Here is a 12,951-nt window from a genome sequence, read left to right on the forward strand (position 1 = left end):
ATGGATAATCATTCTGAATTGTTAAATAATGAAGGGGAGTAATGAATTAAACACATCAATTGGCAAAAAAAAAAAAAAAAAAAAAGAAAAAGAAAAAGAAAAAGAAAGAAAGAAAGAAAGAAAGAAAAAGAAAAAAGAAAAAAGAAGAAAACAAAAAAAATTCTACTGTTTCAATTCAGCCTATAGTACTCCAAGGCTGCATCCACACTGGAGAAATAACCCGGTTTGGCACCGCTCTGCTCCACTCTGGACCCACATCAAACTCCAACTCCCAGGATTCCATAGCCTTGAGCCAGAAAGAGTTAAAGTGGTGCCAAACTGGGTTATTTCTCCAGTGTGGATGCAGCTCAAGCTTGTTATTTTGTATTCTGTATTTGATAAAAAGAAACAAAAGCGGCACTACCACTTGAACAAGGCTTGGCTATCCCCCATGGCTCCCTCCAGCTCTCCATGGCTGTTTCACCTCTCTTCTCTCCCTCTCAAACCAGCCGCGTTCTAGCTGGGTAACAAGCCACTGTGGGGGCCCCCTGGTACCCCCTATGTGATGGGAAAAAGTCACCCACAGTTGCTCCCTTTTGGGGTGGCAAAAAGGTCCCCTTTCAAATAGTTTTTCTGTGGGGCTCTGCAAAAATGCTTCTCATGCCTCCTCTGATCAGCTGGAAGTCCTCTGCACTTTCAATCACTTTTTTGCTGTCTGTGGTGTCTTCTTCAGGTCCTTATCATTGTTTTAGTGGACATTTTTCATTTTAGAATAAATTGTGGTTTGTGCGAGCTGGAAAGTATTGCAATCTTGTTTCATCTTATATTTAGTTTCATATAATACTTTTGCTTTACTCACTACTCACTGCACTTTTCTAGCACCTTATAATGCCTTGTCATGATTGTACTTTCTTTCTTTCTTTCTTTCTCTCTTTCTCTCTTTCTTTCTTTCTTATATTTACTGTATTTGTATCCTGCTCTTTTCCCAGGACTGGGACTCAGAGCAGCTTCACAGCATTAAAAACAGTACAATTAAAAACATAAAAATAAAATAAAATAAATAAATAATAATAATAATAATAAGTACATTAAAAGGAATTAAATTATTACAATATTAAAACAGATAGTTATTAAAAGAATAAAACATATTTTAAAAAGATAAAACTATAAATAAGAAGAAAAAATTGTAATAAATTTTTAAAATGGTCCAACATCCTAGCCTGTCCTTATAGCAATTCCTTAAACGCCTGTGTAAACAGGTAGGTCTTAACCTGCCCACGGAAGACCATCAAAGAGGGAGCCGTTCTGATCTCTCTGGGCAGGGAGTTCCAGAGTCTAGGGGCAGCCATTGAGAAGGCCTTCTCTCGCGTCCCCACCAACAGTGTTTGTGATGGTGGTGGGACAGAGAGAAGGGCCTCTCCAGAGGATCTCAGAGTCCAGGCTGGTTCATACCAGGAGAAACGGTCTGCCAAATAGTGTGGACCTGAGCCATGTAGGGCTTTATAGGTAATAACCAGCACTGGAAACAAACTGGCAGCCAATGAAGCTGTTTCAACAGGGGAGTTGTATGATCTCTGTAATCTGCCCCTGTTAACAGCCTGGCAGCAGCTCTTCGAACCAGCTGAATTTTCCGAACACTTTTCAAAGACAGCCCTATGTAGAGCCGATTACAATAGCCAAACGGGATGTAACCAAGGCATGAACCATTGTGGCCAGAGCTGGCATCTCAAGGTGCACAAATTTTAAATGGGTGAAAGCACTCCTGGTCACAGCAGAGACCTGGGCCTCCAGGTTCAAAGCTGAGTCCAAGAGTACCCCCAAACTGCGAACCTGTGTCTTTAGGGAGTGTAACTATACACAGGCTGGATCCCTATTCCCTGATCTGCCTTCTGACTGACCAGGAACACCTCTGTCTTGTCTGGATTAAGTTTCAATTTGTTTGCTCTCATCCAGTCCATTACTGAAGACAGGCACTGGTTTAGGACCAGGACAGCTTCCTTGGATAGAGGTGGGAAGGAATAATAGAGTGTCATCTGCATATTGATGACACCACACCCCAAAACTCTGGACAACCTCTCTCAGCCATTTCATGTATATGTTAAACAGCATAGGGGACAACACAGAACCCTGAGGGACCCCACAGTACTTTCTTCACAGTAATGAAAGTACTTTCTTCTGACTGTCTGGTCATATACTTCTCAGTTGTTAATATTTGTGTTTATTTGATATTAATTTCACAGTATTAGGTATTTCTATGAAAGAACACCAACCTCTTGCCTGGTATCTGCTTTTTAGCTTCTGGACCACAAAAAAACAGCAAGCTTCAGGGTAATCTTGCTTGAGGAAGGCCGAACATTTCTTCAAATTCAAACACGGTTAATGAATTGGCTTCCTGTCAACACGGAAAACAAAGCTAACAGTAAAAGAGAGCAAACAGCCACAACAAGAATGAATCTGCCAGCAATAAAAACAACATTTCTTTGTGGTACCTTGGGCCATGTTTTTCTGAACAAAGATGACTAATCCTGCTTAATCCTGTCTTTATATATATATATATATATATATATATATATATACTAGAATTCTTTTTTTCTTGGAATAAAAGAACCGTTTGCTGACCACCGAAGCTTAGCAATTGAGTTACTTAAACAGTGTTAACATACATCTTCAATTTGCATGACCTCTTTCTTTCTACCTTTCCTCAGCCCAAGAGGATGATCTTAACTACAAAGCAACTGCAAATTTCATCTTGAATGCAAAGGATAAAGGAAATATATCCCCAACTGCTGCTATCTCATTTGCTCTTCAACTAGATCACTGGATGCCTGATTGACCAGAGGCTAGAATGGGAAATGCTGAGCAATTATTACCAATGTAGCAACCAATGGCCTCTTTCTCAGAACTGCAAAAATTCAAAGGAGCAAGGACAACGGATTATATGCAAAAGATGTTTCAGAACTATACACTGTGAACACTATACATCAAATAAGCTTTAACCATTTATTTAAAATAAATACTACATTACTATACAGGGAGAAAACCCCAGACATTTGTATTGTGCATGTTTAGTTTCCAGCATGCACGCACATACTTTCAGAGCAGAATAAATCAAGGGTGTCTGTCTGTCTGTCTGTCTGTCTGTCTGTCCGTCCGTCCATCCATGTATCCATCCATCCTTCCATTTGTCTATCCATCCATCAATCTCTCTCTCTCTGGTTAAAATGGCTATTTGATACAGGCAACCCACCATGAGATTGCTTGCTGCTCTACAGTCATCTTGTCTTATAGTGTTTGATCACTTGGTGAAAGTATTCTCTTCCTCTGAGATGTTATAGAATGTATAATCTAAATTATTTTATTATGATGTATGTTTTCTTTGTGCATTTTATGTCAAACAGAAAGGGATGCTTATATGATGCAAATTCCTACATGTCTAGGTAAGACACATGTATGCTTCTGAGTATGCACAGTTCCACATGTAACCCTAATATTTGCATTGTTTTAAAAGATGCACACTGAGTATCCCAAAGCTCAATATTGGTTAGTAGGATTGGTTTGAATTAACCAAGGAGTAATTTATCAACCTGCACATGCAGTTAAACCTTATATTCAAGATCATTAACTCATAACATGGATGTACAGTGCCAAAATTCATTTATATGGATGAGTAGGGCTCACTGTACAATAGTGGATGTAACTGTGGGGGAATGTGCAAGATACTAGTCCATCTCAAAAACACAGTAATTAATCTTTGTAAGCAGAAAGTGAGCAACCAGTCCCACCCTATCCCAGCCAACACTGGAGTAGAGAAATGAATAGATCTTAGTGTTCTTTATTATTGTTGTATGCTTTCAAGTCATTTCTGACTCATGGCAACCCTAAGGTGAACATATCATGGGGCTTTCTTTGCAGGTTTCTTTAGAGGGGGAGGGGTTGTCATTGTTATCCTCTGAGAGAGTATGACTTGCCCAAGAACACCCAGTGGTTTTTTGTGGGTTTTTCAGGCTATGTGGACATGTTCTAGCAGAGTTTCTTCCTGACGTTTTGCCAGCATCTGTGGCTGGCATCTTCAGAGAATGTTTGCCTGGAAAGGACTTGGCTATATATATGTGACCTGGAAAGGCAGGAGTGATTTGCATATATATTGTTATTGCTAATGGCAGTCCTCAGGGTGTGAGGGTCTGCAAAAGAGGATTAGTGTCTGCTTGATAGTGCTCATTGCTAGGAGAGTTCTCATTTGCATTTGTTGAGACTTTATCTTGCTAGCTTTCAGGACTGGGAGCCAAACCTTGTTTACTTTAAGGGTTTCCTCTTTTCTGTTGAAATTGTCCAGGTGTTTGTGGATTTCAATGGCTTCCCTGTGCATCCTGACATGGTAGTGGCTGGCATGGTCCAGAATTTCAGTGTTTTCAAACAGTATTTTGTGCCCAGGATGGTTTGTGGCATGTTCTGCTACTGCTGATTTTTCTGGCTGGCCCAGTCTGCAGTGTCTCTCGTGTTCCTTGATTCTTGTTTGCACACTGCTTTTGGTCATCCCTATGTAGACTTTTCCGCAGCTGCATGGTATGCGGTAAACTCCTGCAGCTGTGAGAGGGTCTCTCTGGTCCTTGGCTGAGCAAAGCATTTGCTGGATTTTCTTCATCGGTTTGTAAACCATATGCAGGTTGTGCTTCCTCACCACTTTGCTAGATTGTACATTTTTTAATCCATACAACATTTTCTTAGTTTCCTGTTAATGAAACAAAATGTGTTTTATATCTTTTAAAGACTTTAAAAAATCAATTAAACAGAATCCCCACCCATCTTCATCCTGATGACAAGATTTTGTCCCAGATAAGTATGTATTGAATTGTAATTGAAACTAATTAGATATGGCTAATGCATGGATTGACTATGAAAGGAGGCCTCATTCCACAACTGTGAAACAAGGGACCTCCTTTATTTAAACCACAGAACAATCTGGTTACAATAGAGTAATAAAAGTTACCTTTTGGACTTCAATTCCCAGAATGTCTAAGCCAATGTGACTATTGGCTCTGGATTATACCAGTTGTATCCATAAAACCAGGAAAGCTGCAAAAAACAGAGACCAAAGTTTTGATGATACATTAAGGATGAACCAGTGGCTCTGACTCGGTCTGGCACAATGAGGACCTTTAAAAGGGATCCAGACTGACTCTGCCAAAGGAATTGCTGCATCACATCATATTACATTGAAGTCATCCATTGAATGTACCTCTGTATACTTTTGTGAAGTGTTCTACTCTGTATTCTATTCCATATATCATTGCAGGTTCTCTGTGTGTATGTGCCTTGAAGTTGCCTGTCCCCTTATCCTAAATACTTCCCCTGATTAAATGGAAATCCCAGGATGCAATAGAATGGAATCATGACATTTAAGTGGAAACACAGTATTATAATTGTACTATCATTATAATTGCACTACCTGGATTCCAGTTTCATAGAATCATGAAAGGATAGAGTTGAAATGAATTTAAGGGGCTATTTTGTCCATTTCCTTGCTGTGCAGAAATCTGGTGGTAAATCACGTTCTGAGACATGCTATTTCACTGTCAAACAACTCTTACTATCAGAAATGTCTTCCTACTATTTAGCTGGAATTTTCTTTCTTGTAATTGGGATTTGTGAGTGGAACTGATTAGAATATATGGGACATAGGGATGGGACATAGCTATCTAACATGCTCCCAATAATTACTTTGGATATTTCCTTAATAGGACTATAATGGCAGGCGTAGTTTATCTAGGTAGTGGGAGGAGGTGGAGTATGGTGAATATAAAGCATGAGCCTTATTTTCCTTATCAAAAAGTACTAGAAGTGATGTCTACTACAAACCTCAATTTGTAGCTGTCAAACTGGCAACACAAACATTCCTGGCATTTCTTTCAACCATTTCAGTAGTATATGACAGCTTTGTAGTATTTCAAGGGGTATTTTGTGCTAGAAAATACTGAGTAATTCCTAAATGGGCAGCAACATTCCCAGGGCATGCTGTCTGAAGAGATTTGAACAACAGACAGTGTTACCCAATCAATTTATTCAAAGCCAAAGGTATCCAGCCTTCAGAGTCTATGCTCCCAAATACCCTATCACTTCTTTCAGGACAATATCTTTGCTGCTAAAGTGAAATTATTAATAAATTCAGAAAGTGCCTAAACGTTTCCCCATAACTCTGATATGCTCTAGGGGTTTTTACTGTCTTTAAAATATCATGGCACTTGGGAACCAATTAAAACACAAATAACAGATCTCTTTTGTTAGTTCTCAAGCAAAAGGGCAGAGATGTGGGTTAGGATCCAAATACCTATAGGATGAGTTTAGAATCAATACCAGAAACTGTGTCTTTTCAATTGTTTGCTGAGGTCAACTTCTAGAAACCAAAAAGTAGATTTTGTCCCATAGTGGAATATGTACAACTTTGCTATCTTCAAATCCAGTTGGATAGTTCCAAATAGAGTATGCCCATTGAATCAATTAATGAATGGTATGTCAACACATAGGCGAATGGTATGTCAACACATAGGTCTTCTTTAGTTGGAACTAAAATAAGATATAGACCTTGGTTTCCATGATATCTACTGCTTGGTTTATATAAAAAGGGTTTTTTGTTATGTCTGTAGCAAAAGGAAGGACAAGGAAATGGTAGGGCTACTGCATGAAGATAATGAAATGCTAACAGGGGACAGAGAAGAGGCAGAACTACTTAGTATCTTCTTTCCTCAGCCTTTTACAAAAGGAAAACAGTACTCAACGTAGGTGGGGAGCAAATGATGCAGTAGAGGAAATGCAGCACAGAATAGGCAAAGAGGTAACATAGGAATACCTTCTAATCTAAATAAATTCAAGTCTCCTAGGGCCAGGTGAACTACATCCAAGTTATTGAAATAACTGGCCAAAATTATCTCAGAACCGCTGGCAATAATCTTTGATAACTCCTAGACAACAGGAGAACTCTCAGCAAACTGGAGGAGGGCAAATGTTGTCCCTCATCTTCAAAAAGAGGGGGGGGGGGGAGAGAAGAAAGAGAGAATCCTAACCATGATTGTCCAGTCAGCCTGACATTGAGACCAGGAGAGATCCTTAAGCAGATAATGATCCACATCATATGTAAGCATTGAGAAAGGAATGCTGTGATTTGTTGTCTTGTAAATAGTAATGTTTTTAACGATGTGCTGTATAGTATGGTTTTTTTTGGGGGGGGATGGGGACATTTGTTGTTGGGGATATGTATTATGTTTTTTATTGTATTAATGTTGTTAACCGCTATGATCTAATGTTGGAATAGCGGTATACAAATTATTATTATTATTATTATTATTATTATTATTATTATCTCTAAAAGTCAACATGGATTTCTCAAAAACAAATCATCCCAGGCTAACCTTCTCTCTCTCTCTCTCTCTTGCTTGCTCACTTGGTAGATTAAGGGAATTTTATGGTCGCAGCATATCTTGATTTCAGACAAGCATACACACCTCGCCCTCCATGATATTCTTGAAAACAAGCTAATAAAATGTGGTCTAGACAATGCTAGACATGGGCAGTAAAAATGAAATGCACTGATGCAGGATGGGAGACACATGGCTTTATGGCAGTACATGTGAAAGGATATAAGAATCTCAGTGGACCACAAATTGAACATGAGACAGCAATGTGGTGCAGCCGCAATGCAGTTCCAGGCTGCATCAATAGGTGTATAGTGTCTAGACTGAGGAGAGTAATCGCACCACTCTATTCTTCTTTGGTGAGACTACACCAAGAATATTGTGTCTACTTCTAGGCACCACATTTCAAGATGGATATTGGCAAACTTGAACTTGGAGAGCAACCCAAATGGTTTAAAGTCTGGAAACCATTCCCTATGATGAGCGGCTTAGAGTGCTGGGTATGTTAGCCTGGAGGAAAGGCAGTTAAGAGGTGACATGATAGTCATGTTTAGATACTTGAAAAGATGTCATATTGAGGATGAAGCAAGTTTGTTTTTTCCTGCTCCAGAGACTAGGTCTTGAAATAATAGATTCAAATTACAGGAAAACAGATTCCACCTGCACATTAGGAAGAATTTCCTGACAGTAAGAGTTGTTCAGCAGTACAATATGCTGCCTCGGAGTCTCTTGGAATTGCCTTCCTCGGATGATTTTTAAAAGAACCCGGTCATCTGTTGGGAATGTTTTGATTTTGTATTCCTGCGTGTCTTGAAACAATGTCAGTTTTGGTTCAAATTTATACATCATATTTGGTTCAGATTAAAGATGATTACTTTGAACATAATTCATAAATGTTCTATTATCCATTTACATTATATAAAATTGATAATGGAATGTCAACATTATGTTGGAGAGGATGTGGTGAAAGAGGGGGACTTCATATGAGGTTAACATGCCCCAAGGTACGAAGATTCTGGGATGAGGTTTTGTCTTGGTTAAGTTGAATATTCGGAGAAAATGTTCATTTTAGAGGAGCAGTACTTCTGATTTCTATATTTAAAAATGAGAATAAAAATTTGCTGAACAAAGACCTTATATCAGAGAAATTAATATAAAGGTTGAGTCTCCCTTATCTGGAATTCTGAAATCCGAAATATTCCAAAAACCAAAACTTCTTTGATAGGTGGCTGAGACAGTGACACCTTTACTTTCTGCTGGTTAAATGCACACAAACTTTATTTCATGCACACAATTATTTTAAAATATTGTACAAAATCACCTTCAGGCTATCTGTATCAGGTGTATATGAAACATACATTAATTCTGTGGTTAGACTTGTGTCACATCTCCAAGATGTCTCATTATGTATGTATATGTAAATATAGGTATTCCAATAAATAAATAAATAAATATTCAAAATCCAAAACACTTCTGGTCCAAATCATTTCAGATAAGGTAGACTCAATGTGTACAAAGTTAGACTAGCAAGAGGGGATATAAAAGAAGATTTATTTGATAACAAGTGGAAACCATTTGCAAATTTTATGTGTCAAAGGAATAAATTTAAACTACTAATGAACAAGTAAAATTTTGGATTAACAAGTGGTGAAAGTGTTAAAGAATATAAATAAAAACATGTATTGGCATAAAAGAAAGATAGTAATGGTAAGAGAACTGACAGGAAAGCTTATATGGTTTGATCTGATTAATTGGTCATAGATCTGTAGTTGATAACTAAAGTGAGGCAACTAAATGCCACACTTCCATGATATTATGTATTCCAAAGGATCAGTAAAGTTTTATTGACCTTCTTTTGCTGGTGGAACTGTGAGGACCACAACACTTTGGTGGTGTGACTGTTCCTTTAGAGAATGGTTTTTTGTAGTATGTGACAATCATAGTTGGTGACATCAGCTTTTTCCCCACCTCTGATTGCCAATACAAGCAGTCAGTGATTTTGTTTTCAGTTATAGATATGAGTGGCAGCTCTTTTCCAATCTGCATGGACAATCATAAGATACTCCTTTTGGATGTTGTTACTTCTCAAATTTTTAAAGTTTTTCTGAATGTCTCTTCTAAAATTTCATTACAAGAGATTAAGTTACTTTGTCAACTGTTAGACTATGCTCTGGCTTCTAATAAAAATTAATCCGCCTTCAGTATTTATCTTACTTTCTTACAGCTGCCCAACAGCAAGATCAACACAATTCTCAAGGGATGAGAGATTACTTTGAGCCTCAGCGAGTGCAGTGCTGTGTGGCTAAAGGATAAGCCTCTCAAAATAGAGGCTTAGGGGATAACCAAACACAATATTAACTACTGCTGTGCAAGGAGAGACACTCCTCTTTCAAAATTGCAATCAGAAATGATGCTTGGAATTTTTTTTACAAAATAGAATCAAACTATCAAAAGAGCTGGAAGTAGCAACATAGAATACTCTGACTAATCTCACAGTCTCTGCCAGATGTCTGCCCAGTCACTTCCTTGAAGCCTCTAGTGTGGAAAATTATTCACTGTGATATCCATTGCTCTCTGTAACATCCATGACTGCTATGCTATTATACTGTTATTCATATTTTCTTGGCAATAAACTAAAATGGCACATACCCCATTTTATAAAGGACAGTCCTGTATCTGAGAGGCTGTTAGTGTTAGGGATGATGGGAGTTGCAGCTCTTCTCCTGGCTTTCACTCTCACCCCCTTGGTCAGCGGAAGAACAACCAGTTTGACCAGTAGCTCTGAGAATTGGCTGAAGATGTCTTCCAATCTTCTCTGGAGTCTGCTGGTTCTTGTTCAGCTCTCAAGACACCAGTCAACACAGTAGTCTTCTTAAAAAGATCTACTTTTATTCTACTATATACTATGCACAAAACATTTCACTACTCACAAAACTCTCACTACTATACTCCTCAATACCCACACTACTATACTCCTCAATACCCACAAAAAGTATTGCCATACATTATTGTTTATATAGACATTTGTCTCTCTATTCATTATACAGTTGCCACCTCCTGGGCGTGTACATACATTATGATTGACATACCATACTTGGCTCAATCTAGACCTCACATTGCATCATACATTACTGTCCACTCAATGACTCTCAGGTGATATCAATTTGCACCTTTTCACTTTGTCATTGCCTCATATGTCCTTGGCTTTCAGGACCTTCTAATTACATTACTTGCAACACCTGTGTGACAATTCAATAACTTTTGCTGTGTCATGTTACTTTCAAATACATTCATATACATATTATATTTCTTGTGACTATATATCCCATGTGGCTTTTTCCTGACAATCCCCTCCGAAATAGAATATTGTATGTGAATTATATTGTCATTCCAATCAACTGAGACAATCTCTCGTGTTTTTCAACTGTCAAAGCCTTTGTAAAAATGTCTGCTATGTTGTGTTGTGTCTCTATGTACTTTAACTCTATTTCTCCTTTCTGGACCATTTCTCTTACGTTCTGGTATCTTACACCTACGTACTTTGTTCTGTTTTTCAGACTTTCTGTTTCTGCCATTGCTATACAGGACTGCGAATCTTCATGAATTTCTACAGGAATTTTAAAGCTTTCATTCAAATCAATCAATAATTGTTCTATCCACTGTACCTCATTTGTGACTTCATTCAAAGCTGCGAACTCAGCCTCACTAGTGCTCAATGCTACGTTTGTCTGTTTTCTACTTCTCCACACAATGGGACTTTCGCTGTATCTTATAATCATTCCAGTCACTGACTTTTTGTCCCCTGATTCCGAAGCAAATGAACTATCTACATAACAATCCAAATCAGCATTGCTTTTTCTAATTATCAACCTCTTGTCTATGGTTCCTTTCAGATACCTAATCAAATGTTTCACTGCTGTCCAATCCTCAATTCTCGGGTCGTTTACTCTTCTGGCCAAAACATGAACCGCGTACGAGATGTCTGGTCTGGTATGGCTAGAAATAAACTGTAAAGATCCAACAACACTTCTAAACAATCTTTTATCCTCAAAAGCTCTTGTAACTTCCTCTGACACAAAACTTGTAGTCATCGGAGTTTTCACAACCTTTGCACTCTGTAAACCACATTTCTCAATTAACCTTTCAATTTTCTTGCTTTGACTCAGCAAACAATGCCCTTCTTCAGTCCATTCTACATTTATCCCTAAGTAAGACTTCAACATACCTAAATCTTTCAACACAAATTTCTTTGACAATTCATTTTTCACCAACTCAATTTCTTTCTTTGATTTGGCTGCAACGCACAAATCATCCACATAGATCAACAAAATTACATCTCCTTTTGTGTATACACAAGCATCAGCAACACTTCTCTTGTAACCTAACTTCTCCAATTCATCATTGATGCATATATTCCAAGCTCTTGCACTTTGCTTGAGACCGTACAATGCTTTCTTCAACCTGTATACATTCTGACTACCACCTACTTCAAAACCTTGAGGTTGCTCCATGAAAATTTCTTCTTCTAAATTGGCATTTAAATAAGCCGTCTCAAAATCAAAATGCTCTACAATCAGATCTCTCTTTCCTGCAACTGCTAATACCATTCTTAAACTCTCTGCTTTTGCGGTTGGAGAAAAAGTTTTGTCATAATTTTCAAACTGTTCCTGTGAAAAGCCTTTTGCTACCAACCTTGCCTTATATTTCACACTACCATCAGGCATGTCTTTCCTTTTATAAACCCACTTGCAACCAATGACTTTTTTATCCTTGGGTCTTCCTACTATTTCAAAAACATCTTTCCTTTCTAAGCAATCAAATTCACACTCCATTGCTTCACACCACTTCTCCTGTTCCTCTTTAGGAAAATTTTCTATTTCAGCAAAACTTTCTGGTTCTTCAAAAACCAAACAAGCTTTTGCATTGGTCACCACAAATCTGTCAGGAGATTTTCTAGTTCTTTGACTACGTCTAGGTACTAACTCTGTTGTTCTGCCTCTCTCTTCCTCATCTCTGTCTACACTGGAAGTTGTGGCTTTCTTACTGAATCTCTTGTCCTCTGTCATGCGTGTGGTTTTTGGTCTGGACATTTCACTATCTGAGGAGCTATCACTGCTACTCGTGGATGGTTCTTCTGGTTTTACTATAACCCCTCCATTTCCTGGAGATGCTTGGCTTTGGGTCTGAGTTTCTGCCTCACTTGAGTTGCCTAACTTCACAAACACTTCCTTATTTGCATGGAGTTTTTCCCAACCAGCATATCTTTCAAAATTGGCAGATCTCGAATGTCTCACTTCTTTTCCTCCTAAATAGAATTTGTAACTGTTTCCAGAATACCCCAAAAACATCATTCTTCTACTCTTGGGTTCACCTTTGTTTCTAAAGCATGCAGGTGTGTACACATATGCATATTGACCAAAGATTCTTAGGTATTTAAAATTAGGAATTCTACCATATAGAACTCTATAAGGAATATCATCTATTACTGAATGATAGAGTCTATTGGTTATGTGTACAGCTGTCAAAACAGCTTCACCCCAAAAATTATCACTTACACCTGCGTCAG

Source organism: Sceloporus occidentalis, unplaced genomic scaffold (assembly GCF_023333645.1).
Source record: "Sceloporus occidentalis isolate IW3139 unplaced genomic scaffold, rSceOcc1.0.p SCAF_1, whole genome shotgun sequence".
In the NCBI taxonomy this organism is placed as follows: Eukaryota; Metazoa; Chordata; class Lepidosauria; order Squamata; family Phrynosomatidae; genus Sceloporus; species Sceloporus occidentalis.